Below are 17,880 nucleotides of genomic sequence, written 5' to 3'. Positions count from 1 at the left end.
AATGTCTTAGAGAAATATACAACTTATCCATTTGCCTGGCTCTATAAAAGCAGAAAAGTGGGATTTCCCATTTTTGTTGGTTTTGTGTGTGCCCTTGGATTTATTATTAGATATGTAATGTGAAAGACCTTTGTATTCAATATTCTTCTGAAGGTAGTCAGTTTAGTTGAATCACTGATTCTGAACCTTTTGAGAAGTATTAACATCTTTGATAATATGACCTAATCTGACTTTATATTTTTTATTTCAGTCACAAAATGTCAGTGTAAAACAGGTACAGGGTGTCATTAAAATGTACATCTGAGGACCTCATCTTTGAAGGCATGTCAGGAAAGGCTTTCTGAAAAAGTGACTTCAAGGTTAATTCTGAAAGTCGAAGACAAATTGGACAGAAAGAGGGAGAAAGTATTTTCCATATAGAGAATATCTTCAGTAAATCCTGAGGCAAGAACAGATCATGGCTACTTGGAAGGATTAAAATCAAACCAATGTGACTAAACAAGTATAGACAATGGGTCATTGGATCATACTAGGGACAGATTTGGAGGTAAGCATGTACAAAGGTAACTTTCATTATCTGCATTTAATTGCAGGTGTTTGGTCTCTTATGTCTTTGTTAATTGTATGTACATATATTTGATGAAGTTCATATCGAGAACTATTTACTATTATAATACTTCTTACAAAATAACTTTTGATCTTTCAAACTCATACATTGAACCATCAGAATTCTGAATCTAAAGTGACATATTCCTTCTTTTTGTGAAGTTTTATTGTCAAAAACTTATAGCCATTTAAGAAAATAAAAATAAGAACACTCCACCCAACAAGAGAGGAATACCATTTTTTAAATATATTTTTATTGATTTCAGAGAGGAAGGGAGAGGGAGAGAGAGATAGAAACATCAATGATGAGAGAGAATCATTGATTTGCTGACTCCTGCAGGCCCCCCACTGGGGATTGAGCTCACAACCTGGGCATGTGCCCTTAGCCAGAATCGAACCTGGGACCCTTCAGTCCACAGACGGATGCTGTATCCACTGAGCCAAACCAGCTAGGGCGAATACCAATTTTTTAAAAGGACACATGGAACTGTCACAAAGATAGACCACTTTCTGATTAAAAAAACAACAAAACAAACTCAATAAATCTGAAAGGATTGAATTCAGAAAAATTATATTCTCTGACCACAAACAAACTGAACTAGTAATTAATAACAGAAAGATATCTGGAAATCCCAAATTTTTTTAAATTAAACATATTTCTAGATAGCGCATGGATCAAAGAGGCAGTTACAGGGAAATTAGAAAATACTTTTTACTCTGGATCAGCTCAACAGTGCCTGTATATCTAGTTTGCCCAGGGGAAACATGACTTATGCCTGTTTACTGGCATTCTAGCTGATTTAGTATTTGCACAATTTAAAAAATGTTTTAAATAAATAATAAGAAAAAAATTTTTAGTTGAATGACAATAAAAACAAAATTTTTAAGATACAGCTAAAAAAGTACTTATGTAGAAATAAGCTATAATGCCTTATTTTAGAAACCAAAAAAAGGTTTTGATTCAATAATCTTATTGTCATAAGATAATAAATTAAACCCAAAGTAAGAAGAATAAAAGAAATAATCAAGATAAACCAATGAAATTGAAACAGTAGGGGAAATCAATATACCCAAAAACTGGTTCTTTGCAAAGAATACAAAAATTTGTAAACATCTTACCAGACTGAACAAGAGAAAAAGTGAGAGGACATAAATTATCACAAGTAGAAATGAAAGAGGAAGCATCACTAAAGATCTTCCAGATATTAAGTGGATATTAAAGGATAAGTAAATAACAACGTTGTCAATAAATTTAATAACCTAAATGAAATGAAAAGATTCCTTGGAAGATGAGCTACCAATATTTATCCAAAAGGAAATAACCTACATAGTTTTCTATCTGTTAAAGAAATTGAATTTGTAGTTAAAATACCTTTCTATAAAGAAAACATCCAGTCCAGATGTCTTCACTGGCAAGTTCTACAAACATTTAAGGAAGAAATCATGCCAGTCCTAAACAATCTCTTTTAGGAATAGAAAAGGAAGGAACACTTTCCAACTCAATTCAGGAGTTCAGCATTACTCTGATGCCAAAACCAGACAAAGACAATATAAGAGCAGAGAACTACAGACCAATAACTCATAAATATAAACCCAAAAATCCTTAACAAAATATTAGCAAATTGAATTGAATAATATATAAAAGGATGACCAACTCATGTTTATTCCAAGAATGGAAGGTTGGTTCAACATTCTAAAATCAATTTGATTCACCGTATCACCAAATTTTAAAAGATCAGTTTAATAGATGTAGAAAAATATGAGCCATAGTAATCAAAACAGTGTGATAATGATATAAGGCTAGACTTAAAGATTAATGGAACAGAATAGACAACCCAGATATAAACACACAATATTTTGACAAGTGGTCAAAACAATCCATTAAAGAGAGTTTAGTCTTTTTAATACATGGTATTGGAGCCAAATGAATATATTTACCAATTTTATTATATAAATTTTAATTTTAAATGGATATTGAAACAAAATTTTTTTAAAAACCTAACTATAAAAGTTCTGGGGGTGCCCTGACTGGTTTGGCTCAGTGGATAGAGCTTCGGCCTGCGGACTCAGGGTCCCAGGTTCGATTCCAATCAAGGGCATGTACCTTGGTTGCGGGCACGTCCCCAGTGGGGAGTGTGCAGGAGGCAGCTGATCGATGTTTCTCTCTCATCAATGTTTCTAACTCTCTATCCCTCTCCCTTCCTCTCTGTAAAAAATCAATAAAATATATTATTTAAAAAAAAGAAAAAGTTCTGGAGGAAAAAATGAAGTATATGTTACCTGGGGCTATGTAAGAGATTTTATAGATAGGGAGAAAGAAACTGAATCATAAACAAAAAAGATAAGTTGGACTTTAGCAAAACAGAACATTTTTTCTATTGTAATGACACTTTTAATAAGTGAAAGAATAAGCTAAAGCCTGGGACAAAATATTTGTAACCCATAATGAGGAGAAAAATTAATCTAAACCCATCCAAAAAGTACACAGAATATAGAATTAGTAGATGAAGACCTTAAAGGATTTTACTTAAGAAGACATTAAAGCTATCACAACTGAATTCCATATATTCAAAAAGCTGGAAGAAATTAAGAACATATTAAACAGAGATGTGGAAGATTTTTTAAAATACTTTCATTGAACTTGTAGAGACAAACTTCCTTGTCTGAGATGAAGAATGCCTGTGAGGAAAGTAGTGACAGATTAGATATTTCAGAAGAAGAGATTATTCGTTTACAGACATATTAATTGAAATTACCTAAAATAACAGAAAAATAATGAACAGGGCATCAGTGGGACAACTTCATGTGACCTAATACATGTATAAGTGAAGCCCTTGAAGGATAGATAGAAGGGGGACAAAAAATATAGTCAAAGAAATAGCTGAAATTGTTCCAAATTTGGTGAAAAATATAAGTCAATAGGTCCAAATATCTCAGTGAATCCCAAGCACAAGAAACACAAAGGAAACTACACTAAGGTACATCATAAACAATTTGCTTTTATAAAATCAGTAATTTTACCAGTGTTTTAAAAGCAGTGAGAGAAAAGAAGGCATTATGTACAGAGGAACAAAGATGAAAATGACAGGTTTCTTGCTGGAATCAATGCAAGCCCAAAGACAGTGGAGAAACATCTTTAAAGTATTGAAGAAAAGAAAAAGCTTAAACTGAAATTCTATAACAGCAATAATAGCATTCAGAAGCAAAGGTGAAATACAAACATTTTCACATGTACAAATGCTGAAAGAATTCATCATTAGCACACCTACACTACAAAAAATGATAAAGGAAACTCTTTAAGCAAATGGAAAATGATGAAAAGGCTTTGAAATGCTAATTATGTTGGTAAATTTTTCTAACTTGTTCATTACTTAAATGTATTTACAATTAATTGACTATTTAAAGCAAAGTATTATAACAATGTATAATATGTAAAAGTAAAACCCATGACATAAAAGCTAATGAAGAACATGGAGAAATGAAATAATTCTGTTATAAGGTTTTAATACTATATATTAAGTGGCATAATGTCACAACAGTAGACAGTGATAAGTTAAAGTTGTACACTATAAACCTTGCATAAAGCAAAAATGACACAACAGTTATAGTTAGTAAGCTAACATAAGTAAGAAAATGAATTATCAAAAATTCCCAATTAATCCATAGCAAATAGCAAGATAGTAGACTTAAATGTCATCTTCAATAATAACATTAAATGTAAATGGCCTAAATACCCTAATTAAAAGGCAGCAGTTGTCAGATTGTGTAGAAAACAGACCCAAATATATGCTCCACACAACAAAACCACTTTAAATATAAATATTTAAAGGTAAATAGTTTTAAAATTACAGGATTGGAATAGATATACCACATTAACACTAATCAAATGAAAGCTGAAGTGGATATCCTATATAATAAAAGGCCAGAGGCCATAAGAATCACAACCAGAATGACTACTTGACCAGTCACCATGAGGTGAATTGACCACCTCTCAGTCCCTCCCCCGCAGCCCACAGTCTCAGATTGCAGCAAGGCAGGCAGCAAGTCGGCGAGCAACGGCGGGCTACTGCATGCAATTTTGCGCACTGGGCCTCTAGTATATAATAATAAAAGTGTAATATGCTAATTAGACCAGACAGCTGAACAACCTTCCAGACGTCATTCCAGATGTCCTTCCATACGACCTCCCAGACGAAGTCGCAGGGGCCGAGGCAGAGGCGGTTAGGGGCGATCAGGCAGGCAGCCTAGCAGTTAGGGGCGATCAGGCAGGCAGACAGAGGCGGTTAGGGGTGATCAGGCAGGCAGGTGAGCGGTTAGGAGCCAGCGGTCCCAGATTGCGAGAGAGATGTCTGACTGCCGGTTTAGGCCCGATCCTCTAGGGGCCCGGAGGGGTCCCGGATTGCCAGAGGTTGCAGGCCGTGCTGAGGGAACCCCCCCCTGCACTAATTTTGTGCACCAGGCCTCCATCTATATATATATATATATATATATATATATATATATATATATATATATACACACACACACATATATATATATATATATGACTAAGTGACCCGACGACTCGTCAACCGGTAGCTGTGACGTGCACTAACCACAAGGGGGAAGACACTCAACACAGGAGCTGCCCCCTGTTGGTCATTGTGCTTCCATAGCAGGAGTGCTGCTCAGCTGACCAGCGGGCACCAGACCAGAGACCACAACAGAGCGGCAGCAAGCCTACCAGGCGGCAGTGGCAGCAGGTGCAGCGGGGCTGGGATGAGCAGGAGTGGCAAGCGGCATTGGACTGCCAGTTTCAGCCCGATCCCCACAGACTATGCTGAGGGACCCCACCAATGCACGAATCTATGCACCAGGCCTCTAGTGTGTGTGTGTGTGTGTGTGTGTGTGTGTGTGTGTGTGTGTGTAACCCTAATATGCAAATAAACCGAACGATGGAACAACCAGTCGCTATGATGTGTGCTGACCACCAGGGGGCGTGTGCAGAACATGGCTGGCGTCAGCAGCAGGCAGCAGAGTGTGGAACATTGTGGGCATCGGCTGTGACAGGATGGTGGAGCAGTTGAGTGGGGGCGCCAGACCAAGGCGGGGCACTAGTCATTGTCATCAGGATGAGCCTCTGGTGGTTACTGAAAATTCTTTGCTCCCATGCACCGTGGTCCCACCAGGCACTTCCACCTGCAACCGGCACCAGCCCCACTCGCACCTGCTGCCCCTCAGGGCTTCTCCACCTCCCCCTGCTCCTGAGGGGCAGTCAGGGCAGCAGCCGCCTCTCATACCTGTTGCTGGCACCAGCCCCAATCGCTCCGCATCATGGAGCAGGGCCGGCACCATCAGTGCATGGGAGCTGTGGCAGCGGGAGTGAGACTGCCGACAGACAGGGAACCAGGAGCTGCAGTGGGAGCGGCCAGGCGGGGGTGCAGAGGATGGGCTGAGACCCACCCCTGTGCCCACCACAGCCTCACAGCACACTGTTCCTTTCAAGGTGCACAAATTCGTGCAGTGGGCCCCTAGTATTAATATAAGACAGTATATTTCAGAGCTCATAGAACCAGATCCCAGAAAGTTGAAGTGAGCCACTACTGTATTCTCTGCTATCTGTGCCCACAGTGAACCCTAGCACTCACAATTGACACATTCTGGATATGAGAACTGGCTCTGGTCTAGAAACTGAGCATGGGATTATTTCCATTGAAGTAGCTACCTTTATCTACTTATCCAATATTGATCCCTTTTGAATATGTGTTATATATATTCATCTTTATTGATTACCCATCTGTATTGCTTCTAGTAACATCAAGTTCTCTGAGCCATTTATCTCCATAAATCCCTGTGTGTCAGGCACCCATTAGTTGTCATTCAAAGCTTGCTGCCTTGGGATGAGGATATTAGGGTTGATGCAATTGAGAATTTTAAACACCCAAATTAACCTCAATACTTTGGGCCTGTGGAAGGGACCCACTTCCATTTTTAAAAAATTTTGAATGACAACCAGTGGGTGCCTGGCCCATAATACTTATTTCCACCATTCCCCTGATAATTAATTGCTACTACCTAACCTCTGCTATTGAATTATATCATCTACATTTAAAGAAGGAATTCCATTTCTGTGACACCATCACCTTTAAAGTTCCCACTTACAGAGAACAGTCACTACTAAGCTATTCAATGATGCTGGTAAATGAAGCATCATCCAAATCCTTCCAGGGAACATAATAAGCTAGGTTTTGGTTTTATATAACACTAGAGGCCCGGCACATGAAATTTGTACAGGGGTAAGTTCCCTAGGCCTGGCCTGCAATCAGGGCCGATCTTCCCTGGCTCCCAGGAGCCGGCCCTGCCCCCCGCTGCTGACGCTGGTCACCCTCTGTGTGTGGGGCAACTGGCTGGGCGATTGGGGCCCTGCCAGCTCACACCCACCTTGGCCTGGTGCCACTGCATCTGTCCGCCACCCGGTTCTCCATTTCCCATTGAGCAATTAGAGATTGGCTGTTTCCGCCTGCTCACCAGCTCCAACCCCCACAGCTGGTCACCCTCTGTGGGGCGACCAGCCGGCCAATTGGGGCCTGCGGGCTGGGGGAATCTGCGTTGAGCACCTGCCCTCTGGTGGTTAGTGTGCGTCATAGCGACTGGTCGTTCCGCCATCTGATTTGCATATTATACTTTAATATATATAATAGAGGCCCGGTGCACAAAAATTTGTGCACTGGTGGGGGAGGGGTGGTGGTGCTGTCCTACCCTGCCTGCAGTATGCAAATTAGCCGCCATCTTTGTTGGCAGTTAATTTGCAGATCGTGTTGATTAGCCAATGGGCGGCATAGCAAAGGTACAGTCAATTACCATGTTTGTCTATTATTAAACAGGATATTATATATATATTTTGCATATGCCATCTTTATTAGATAGATATAGATTTCCACTCCAGCATACTCACTTCTTTGAGGTTTTTACTTCCTGAATAGTTTATAGCACCAGTTATTATCTCTCTACTTTTATAATGTGGGCCATGTTTCCATAATACATCTTGTTTCACAAAGCTCTTTTCAGGTTTCCAAGAACCACCCACATCTGTACTAAAAACTGACTCCAAGATCCTTTTCTCAGGGCATTTACTAATCTGAGTAGTGGGAGAAATCCCCTGATAAGGAACTTTAAATTCCATTTTCCTGGCCCAGCACCCTTAGGATCTACTCCCAGGCATATTCTGCCAGTGCCTATGGCACTTATTAGCCATGGGCTAGGACTCTATCATTCTCTTTCTTCTATTAGCATTAAATCTTTGTCCTCCCTCAGCAGTCCCAACATGAGAAGATACTGAGATTTGATTAATTACTTCTTTGGTGCCCAGTAGGTGAAGTGAGGTCAGGATCTGAAAAAGGAAAGTATTATAAGGCACCTGCTTCATTTGAAACTTCTGTTCATCAAGCAAGGTGGAGTTCTTATCTCCTAAAATGTGGAAATGGGTCCCTTCCACAGGCCCAAAGGATTGAGGGTAATCTGAGTGTTCATAATTCTCAGTAGCATCAACCCTAATATCCTCATCCCAAGGCTCATGGTCCCACTTCTCTTTCAGGGCCATGACTTTGGCATAGAAGACTTGAGCAGGTTGATAAATCATCCTTCTCTTTAGCTCTTCCACACTTATAATTAGGTCACATTCCTAATTTTAAATCATGGCTGCCCTCTGCTTTTTTTTTTTTTCTCCTCACCCAAGGATGTGTTTATTGATTTTAGAGAGAGAGTGAGGGGGAGAAAAACAGATAGAGAAACATCAATGCAAAAAAGAAACATCAATTGGTTGCCTCCCCTATGTGACCTCACGGGATTGAACCGAAAACCTAGATTATATGCCCTCACTGGAAATTGAACCCACAACCTTTTTGGTGTACAAGTCAATGCTCCAGTTATCTGATTCACCCATCCAGGGCTGTCCTTTGATTTTTTTTTTTCTTCAAATGAGTGTTTAACTGACCTAAGTCTGTCATTCTCTTTCTTCAAAAAATCAGTGGTGCTTCAAAATAACCACCCAGTTCCATAGTCCTAATACTTAACTCTATCATTGCCCAGAAATGCCAGAGAATTACACAGGCTAGTACATTTCTTTCCACCTTATTACATCCCCATTAACACAAGTAAAAGTCTTAACATTTGCACTACTACATCCTGCCAGACTCTAGGACATTTTCTAGACTCTTCATCTATACTGGTAGCAGCCAGCTAGCTAACCTTCCGCATAGGTAGGGTTTCCTAAAGGCAGAACCCCAATAGTATCTACAACAATAGGCAAGTAGCCAGTAAACATATGAAAGTATGTTTATGCTCATTAGTTAAGAAAATGGAAATTAAAGCCCAATGAAATAGTACATAGTCCATATACATTTAAATTATGTGTGTGTGTATGTGTGTATTCTGCAGTTCTTATGTGTAAAGTCAAGTTAATAGTTTTTCACGTCTATATCTTTTCTGATTTGCTGTCCTATCAAGTGAAGAAAGAATGTTTAAAATCTTCAATTATGACTGGGCACTTTTTTATTTGTCTTTATTTCTGTCACTTTTGTTTTCTGTACTTTGTAGTTTTGTTATTAGATGCATACACATTTAGGACAATGCATTCTTAGTGAATTTAACCTCTTATCATCCTATATAATAAAAGGGTAATATGCAAATTGTCCCCTCAACTGGGAGTTTGACTGGAGTTCAACCAGGGGGTGGGACTGGCCCACCAACTGCCTGAGATCCCCACCCCCTGGCTGGCTCTACCCCCAAACTTTCCCCCCACCTCGATCAAGGCCAGCTAGCTAACCTTCCGCATCCCCTCCCCCCAATCGGGCCAGCTGGCTGGACCCCACTTGTGTACGAATTCATGCACCGGGCCTCTAGTCCTATATAATAAAAGTGTAGTATATAAATTGTCCCCTGGACCAAGAGTTCTTCTGGGAATTTGACCAGGTGGTGCGACCAGCTCGGGGAAGGGAAGGAGGCCCTGGCTAGCGGCAGGCGGCCAGGTAAAGGGCAGGAGGCCCCAGCCAGCGGTGACAGGTGGCCGGGGGAAGGGAGGAAGGCCCCAGCCAGCTGCCACCAACCACTAGGGACCCTACCAGTGCACAGGTTTTCTGCACTGGGCCTCTAGTTATGATACATTTTTTTTTTGTCTCTGGCAGTACTCATTGTTTTGAAGTTTCCTTTTGTGATATTAATTGATTAATCATGTTTCTATAATACATCTTGTTTCACTGAAGTATAGTTTTTAGTAATGCATACTTAGGTGTTAAATTTACTAGGAGAAGCGGGTAACTAGATAACCTAAAAATCAAGGTATCTGTTTTCTCTGGTGACCAGGGAAGACATATTGGAACATAGCACTTGGGATGTTTTTCTGTAACTATCAAGATTCTATTTTTTTCACCTGGATAGTGGTAACACAGGTATGTGCTTTACAGTAAGCCACTAAGCATATAATTATACTAGGGGCAACCCCTTCCTCCTGTACAGACACTTCAGTGAAGGATTTGTCCTTGCACTAAAACCATGACTAGGAGATGCTCTATAAATAAACTGAGGGCTTCCTACATACACAAGTGCCCGTCAGCACGTTGCAAAATCTTCCTTTATCTATTGCTGTCCGTTTATGGAAAAGCATGACTTTTCCATTTAATCGGAGGTGGTAGCCAGCCAGCTAATGGAGGACAGAGGAGTTTGTGCTGGAGAAACAGATGACCCAAATACAAGAAATCCTTGATGACCACTAGAATATGAGGAAAGTCAGCAAAATGCATCTGAAAGAATAAAATGAGAATAATGAATTTTTGACCACAGAGGACGGTAGATGATGCAAGAAACAGAAAACTTAAAACTTTAGTTTGAACCCTTAAATTCAGAGAGAGAACACAAGAGGCTTCCATTGGAAGGAAAAATCAGAGCAGGAAAGATTTCTTAAAGGTTAAAAGGCATGACAGTCAAAACAGAATATTCAATAGAATTGATAAAATGACATGTCACTGACGAGATCAGTAATGTGAAAGGAAATCCCCATAGCATAAAGCAAAAAGACATATAAGCAGAGTTGAGATGTAGTTATCAATGTTGATGTCATTAGTTTCTTTTAGGCTTTTGTAGTCATTTCATTTTGGAAAAGGCATCTTATACTGGTTTTCCACTATCACAGCAGAAGTCATATAAATTTATAAACATTAACAATATCCCAGGTGTTTAAACTGAGATATAAAGTAGCTTTTGCCACCAGTTTTGTGTGTTTACATTGTTCACCTTGCTTTTTTCCAAAGCTGAGTCTTTAGTATTTACTTAGAAAGTAACAAAACATTTTTGTAAGACAATGAGCCCTATAGAAATGTGAAAAGACAAAGTATGCTCTGTCCTCACTGCCACTCTCTAGGGCAGGGGTGGGCAACCTTTTTGTGAGTGCATGCCAAAACCAGCAAAATCTCTGACTCAAAATTCTTCTGCGTGCCAACCCTAATTTTTTTAGAACATGTTATGCCTACTTGATATCTCTTAAGGTGTACATATGTGAAGAACCTTGAAGAAATAATAAAATTCATTCAAGTGACAAAAACACAGTATATGATGATGAAAAATATGTTTATTTTTTAATGTATACATGTACACTGATAGTCCGACAGAAAACTTTATGACTCCGTTTGATATTATCAGTGGGACTTTTGCTGCTGCATCACTGATGACAGAGATTTTACATCAGGTTTATATTTCGTGACCTTCAGAGATATGCACGAGCTACCACTTTCATCCGTCAGGCTACTCCTATTATGAGACTTAACAAAATTCATCACTGAGAACAAAGATTCACAAGTGTATGTGGATGAAACCAAAACACTGGTAGGATCTAGGAAGGCTGGGAGAGTTACGGCAGAGGCACAGAAATTGCTCTTCCCCTCTCTCGTCAATCATGTCTATGGTCTTTAAGATAACTTGTTATATAAAATTATTTATTTATCTAAGATGCACCTACACTGAATTTATCTGAAAAATAAAAAAGTCGATATTAAGAAAAAAATTGTAAATGGAAGATTATAAGAGAGGGTTTCGCGTGCCAGCAAAAGTTACTGGCGTGCCCTGCTCTAGGGTAACAATTGCTGACAGCTTTCTGTATGTTCTTTAAGACTTTCTCTGTATGTACAATGACCTATGCAAAATGTTGAACAAAAATGGGATCATATTTTTCAGCATCTTTCAGTTTTTACTCAATATTAAAGCACTGGAATATTTTCTTGTCTATGTCTGCATACCTGCCTCATTGTTAACTACTGTTAACTACTGCATAGAATTCCACACTGGATACATTATAGTTCAAATATAGTTCAAATAATAATAATTTTCCAGTTGATGAACCTGTTCACTATAACCAATAATTAAAATTGTGTCTTAAGGATTGATTTACATCCATCATCCTTTGGTGTTACTTTAAATTGTTTTCTTATTTCAATTTACTGTTTCTGTTTTTTGAACACTCGTCCTTCCTTCTCCTCTGCCTTTCAAAGTTGTGTTTTTGGTGAGTCTAGTTACTCTTGCTTCTCTAACTGCTAATTACAGTATCCCTCTTGAGTAGTTGTATTTCTTGTTATTACTTACTCTGAAATATTACATTAAATTTTAAAATCAGCTAGAAATCCTTAGGTTCTAACGACTAATATCATTTAGCAGATGCTTTCCAGTAGAATTTAAGGGTGATGGGGAAGCTTATAATCTGAAGTGTCCAGAATTCTGAGACTGAAGAGAAACAATCAAGATTAATAAAGTAAAAAATAATAAATAAAAATAAACAACAACAAGAAGATTAATAGAGTATAACTCTCTTAACTGATACATTGGGACCAGTAATTGGGCAGTTAACAAAAAATGTTGGTTATAGCTGGAACTAATAAAAGTGTTAGTACTTAAGCATTTTACTGTATTTTCAACAAAACAATATTCATCCACCAATTCTTAGATGTAAAGCTGCCAAGGTCTTTTGAAATAGGTTACTGAATGGTGTTCTTGGTGCTCTCACCAAAGCCACACCCTTAATGCATGATGTATTATCTTATTTGTATTTCATTTTGAAACAGTTTCAATACAGAATACTTTTAAATATTTACAGTTATTCTTCTAAACTTTTCCAGTGTCACCCACACCTAATCCAGGTTAATTTTTAGTGACTTCTTTATGGAATCCTTTTAGAACATTCAGCTTAGTTTGTTGCTGTTGTTTATACAGGGCACAGTATTCTTTTTTGCACTAATATTTATTTCGTCAGCTTATATATGGTTAACTAGAGTATGTAATAAATGTAACAAGTACCATGGGCATAAACCATAAACACAAATGATCTTTAGTAAGCTTGTGCTTAACTGGAGGAAGAAGTACCTGGCCATACATACTACAGTAGAGCTTGTTAGGCATGAACCTTCAGCAAGGTGTATATTAATCATGTTTTTATAGAGAGAATAAAGAGTTCAGGGCAGTATAGTGAATCCACTAAGTGGAGATTGGTTAACATCATCTCTACTGCACATTGGCATGAAAGAAGATCATTAGTTGAACTAGCAACACTGGCAGAACTAGGTGACAAGGGCAAGAGAAAGTTTGTGGGCCTGTGTTTGCTTGGCTGTTAACACTCAAGTTATTTTCAGGAGCATATTTCACATTTAATTATTTTTTAGCTTATTAAGAATGTTAGAGGGCAAACCCATTTTAATCTACCAATACCTGTTTGCATTATTGGAACATGGTTTGGGTTAAGACTGAATTTAGTCATCCAAAATTGCTTATTTTGTGCCGAACTGTGAATATTAATGAAATATCTCTGGCCTGAAGCCAAGTAATCTTTTATTCTCCCTTTACAAAATAGATAATGTTTACCTGAAACAGGTCTTCAGTCCATTTGCAATTCCAAAGAATTTTGAGAAATCCATTTGACAGAAAAACTGAAACCAAGGAATACGTTTACACTACTTTTTCTTATTATGGTAAATTACTTTAAACATCTTCCTTCAGTGGTTGTGCGATATTGCAATAAAATGCTGAGATTACCTTGGTGTTCCCCAAATACCCAGTTTCCTGGCCATGCACACTGCCTAAGGGTTCAGTAAGTAGGTTAATTCTTCCTTCAGGGTTGGCCTGAGGGTTAGAGTTCCTGATGAGCCAAGTAGGAAGAAGGTGGGAAGATAAAGAGTACTAACTGCTCAGGGAGAAAAACCACTCATTTGCAGCTGGGGCCACAAGGTGATCTTTATTTTATTTCCTGTATTTCATCTAGTTCTGTTTTCTTATTTATTCTTTTTTTTTTTTTTTTTTTTTTTGGCTTATTTTGCAGCCCTATTATAGCCAAGCTCTTTCAACATCTGACAAAAGATCATGAAAATGTTTTCCGGTATTTTCATGCAGTTGTTTTAATGAAAGTTTTACATCCTATTTCTTTTTGCCTTTTCATTTATTCCATTTATTCATTTATTTTACCTTTTTATGAATAAGATAAGGAAGGGACAATCATAAAATGTATAGTTTTATTTGTTCCTATAACATCTCTAGTACTAATAATACTGATGATCTTCATATATGCTGGTATTTTATGTACTAATCATTTACCTCATTTTTAACAGACTTTACATTTTATTAAAGAAAAAACAATGACTCCCTGAATTTAAGTATTTGACCAAATTTATGCAGCTAGTGAACAGAAGAGTAAGAGATAATAGCTAAGATATGGATTCAAACTCAGGTCTCTTTGACTTCTAAGCCAAAGCTTTTCCTCCATGCCAATATTTCTCAATCTGGGAATCCTGAAAGATCGAGGTGCCCCAGATGTCATTTTATGACAAATTTGTCATTTTTTTTCAACATATTTACTGAGTGCTTATGATGAGCTGCATGCTATTTTAGGCACTTACGGGAGATACATTATGGGGCGGGGGGGAGGGGGGGATTTGCTGCCTTAATGAGTTTACATTCTTATGGGGGTAGATAATAAACAGAGGTTAATTATATAATATGTTAAAAGGTAATAAATGCTATAAAAAAGAAAATTCTGTGACAATTTTAAATTGTGCTTTGGGGGCGGGAACTAGATGGTCACACTGGGCTATCAAACAAAGCGTTTAAACTGAAAAAAAATGAAATTAAGGTTTAACTTACATATATTAAAGTACAGAAATCTATAGTTTAGCTCAGTGAACATTAAGTTTATTTTATTCAACATTTCTGTAAAGAGACAGTGTCCACATTAATAATATTAAAATTTAAAAATACACAAACACAGTAAATAGAGGACCAGAAATAAAGAAATATCACTCTATATTAAACCCAATATTAGTGACTTAACTTTAATAAAATCATTCAATTATTTTTATTTAAATATTTTTGGATTTTTAATTTGTAAATGTTTTAATTTTATAGTTGAAGGAGCTTAAGAAAATGCATTATACCTAATTTTATGATTTTATATTTGTGCATATGTAATATTATAACATGAAGATTCTGTGTGATTTCATTTTAAAGGGTCAGTGTATTTCTTACATTTGAGAAACATTGCTCTATGCAGCATTGTCTCCTAAGTAAAATGTATTTGATAAACATTGAGTTTATTTTAACACCTTTGATGCACCAGCCATAACTCTTCTCGTCTGCCAAATTGCCATCTGGGAGTAGTATTGTCTTCTATAGAAAATATACTCTATATCCATCTAGTTCCCATTTGTAATGCTTGTCAGCAAGCAATGGTTATTCAGATTGCTGGTCAGGTTCAAACTATGTTATTTCAAAAAATTCCCATTTTGGTTGAGAAATTTTTATACATATTAATTCATCCTGTGTAGGTTCTTATTATAGAAACTTCATTCTGTCCTTTACTGTGTTTTCATGTTTAAGATTTTTAAAATTCTGAATGCCTAAATTTTTAAGTATAGATTATTAGGAGATGCGATAGAAATGGAATTAACTTTGTAACTATAAATTATAATCAATACATAATCTATGTTTCCTAGGCCAATTTTGGGGAAGATTTGAAGGGGTGAATTGGAGCACATTGTTTATATCATGGCACTGAAAAAACTTCAAATTTAATATTAGGGTTCTCTATTTTCAAAAATGTCTTATGCCACCCTGCCGTGAATGTAATTAAAGCCATTGAATTATATGATTTAAATGGGTGAATTATATCTCAATGAAGCTGTGTTGTTGTTTTTATATAGAGCTTCGCAGCAGTCTATTTCCATTTGCCATGTTTTTCTTTGTGATAATATTTTCATACTAGAGGCCCAGTGCATGAAATTCGTGCACAGGTAAGGTCCCTAGCGGCTGCCGGCTGCCAGCTGGGGCCTTCCTTCATTCTGCGCTGCCCCCTGGTGGTCAGCGCACATCATAGCAAATGATAGAACTCCCAGTCTTCCAATCAAACTCCCGTGGGGATACTTTGCATGTTAGCCTTTTATATATATAGAAGATAAAGTACACCTATACTCATGCCAACAGTTGTGTTCTTATATTTTCATTAAATAATATTCTTTTAAAGCAGTAGTTTCCAACCTCTAATGCTGCAACCCTTTAACAATTCCTCATGTTGTGGTGACCCCCAATTTCATTGTTACAAATTGAACATAATTAAAGCATAGTGATTAATCACAAAAACAATATGTAATTATATATGTGTTTTCCGATGGTCTTAGGCGACCCCTGTAAAAGGGTCGTTCGACCTCCAAAGGGGTCGCGACCCACAGGTTGAGAACTGCTGTTTTAAAGATTTAAAAAGAAAAATATATACTTACCCAGGTGTGTGTGTGTATACACAATGCAGGACCTGCCCCCGGGTAGTCAGTGCGCTCCCACAGGGAGAGCGTTGTTCAGCTAGAAGCCAGGCTCACGGCTAGTGAGTGGTGGCGGGAGCATCTCCCACCTCTGCGGCAGTGCTGAGGAGCAGCGATCCAAGTACTAAGCAGCAGTGAGCAGGCGGGCAGTAAGGAGTGAGGGATCCTGGATTATGAGAGGGATGTCTGCAAGGGGTCCCGGACTGCAAGAGGCGCAGGCCAGGCTGAGGGGACACTAGAGGCCCAGTGCATGAAATTTGTGCACTGGGGTCGGGGAGGTGTCCCCTCAGCCCGGCCTGCGCCCTTTCCAATCCGGGACCCCTTGGGAGATGTCTGGCTGCTGGTTTAGGCCCGATCCTGGGAATCGGGCCTAAACAGGCAGTCAGACATCCCTCTCACAATCCTGGACCGCTGGCTCCTAATCGCTCACCTGCCTGCCTGCCTGGTTGCCCCTAACTGCCCCCATGCCAGCCTGGTCGCCCCCAACTGCCTCCCCACCAGCCTAGTCACCCCTCACTGCCCCCCTGCCGGCCTGGTCACCCACCCTGCTGGCCTGGTCCCCCCAAACTGCACCCTCCCCCACCAATCTGGTTGCCCCTAACTGCCCCCCTGCCAGCCTGGTCACCTCTTACTGCCCCCCTGCCAACCTGGTCGCCCCCAACTGCCCCCCTGCTGGCCTGGTTTCCCCTCATGGCTCCCCCACCGGCCTGGTCGCCCCCCACAGCCTGCTTATTCAGTTGTTTGGTCATTCCTCACTAACCCCCCTGCCGGCCTGGTCGTAGGCAGCCATCTTTTGATGGTGTGAGGGTTAATTTGCATATTACCTCTTTATTATATAGGATCCTATCTAATAAAGATGGAATATGCAAATTTACTGTAAATTTGCGACAAAGATGGCAGTGCCCACAGCCAATAAGGAGGGAATATGCAAATTGACACGACAAGGCGAGAGGCAAAGGTGGCTCTGGCCTGAGCCAAGGCAGAAAGGCAGCTCCAGGCCGGAGCGAAGGCAGAAAGGCAGCTCTGGACCGGAGCAAAGGCGGAAAGGCAGCTCTGGGCCAGAGCGAAGGCAGTGCCAGCAGCCAGGGGAAGGAAGGCCTATTCTTGCATGAATCTTCATGCATCAGGCCTCTAGTATAGGTATAAATATATAGTACACCTCCACTGACAACAGGTTCTCTCAATCTTCAATACTTGGGAGTAAATTTAACTTAGGAGGTGTATACTGAAAACTATAAGACATTGATGAAATAAGTTGAAGAAGCCATAAATAAGTGTAAAGATAACCTATGTTTATGAATTGGAAGTGTTAATATTGTTATAGAATCCATAGCAATCTACAGATTCAATGCAATCCCTATCAAAATACCAGTGGCATTTTTCATAGAAGTATATAAAAAAACAACTAGTCAAAAAAATCTTGAAAAAGAAAAATCTGGAGGCCTCAGACTTTCTAATT

General features: G+C 38.9%; 1 long non-coding RNA gene across 1 annotated transcript in view; it reads left to right on the top strand.

Annotated features, from left to right (window-relative positions):
* The first annotated feature begins 254 nt into the window (after nucleotides 1-254).
* LOC118673974 overlaps nucleotides 255-17,880 on the top strand; it is a 62,800-nt gene continuing 45,174 nt past the window's right edge. The window contains exon 1 of the long non-coding RNA XR_004973544.1: nucleotides 255-547. This is a non-coding gene — a long non-coding RNA (uncharacterized LOC118673974). The remainder of the gene's footprint in view (nucleotides 548-17,880) is intronic.

Source organism: Myotis myotis, unplaced genomic scaffold, assembly GCF_014108235.1.
Source record: "Myotis myotis isolate mMyoMyo1 unplaced genomic scaffold, mMyoMyo1.p scaffold_m19_p_19, whole genome shotgun sequence".
Lineage (NCBI taxonomy): Eukaryota > Metazoa > Chordata > Mammalia > Chiroptera > Vespertilionidae > Myotis > Myotis myotis.
This window is presented reverse-complemented; position numbering and strand designations above follow the sequence as displayed.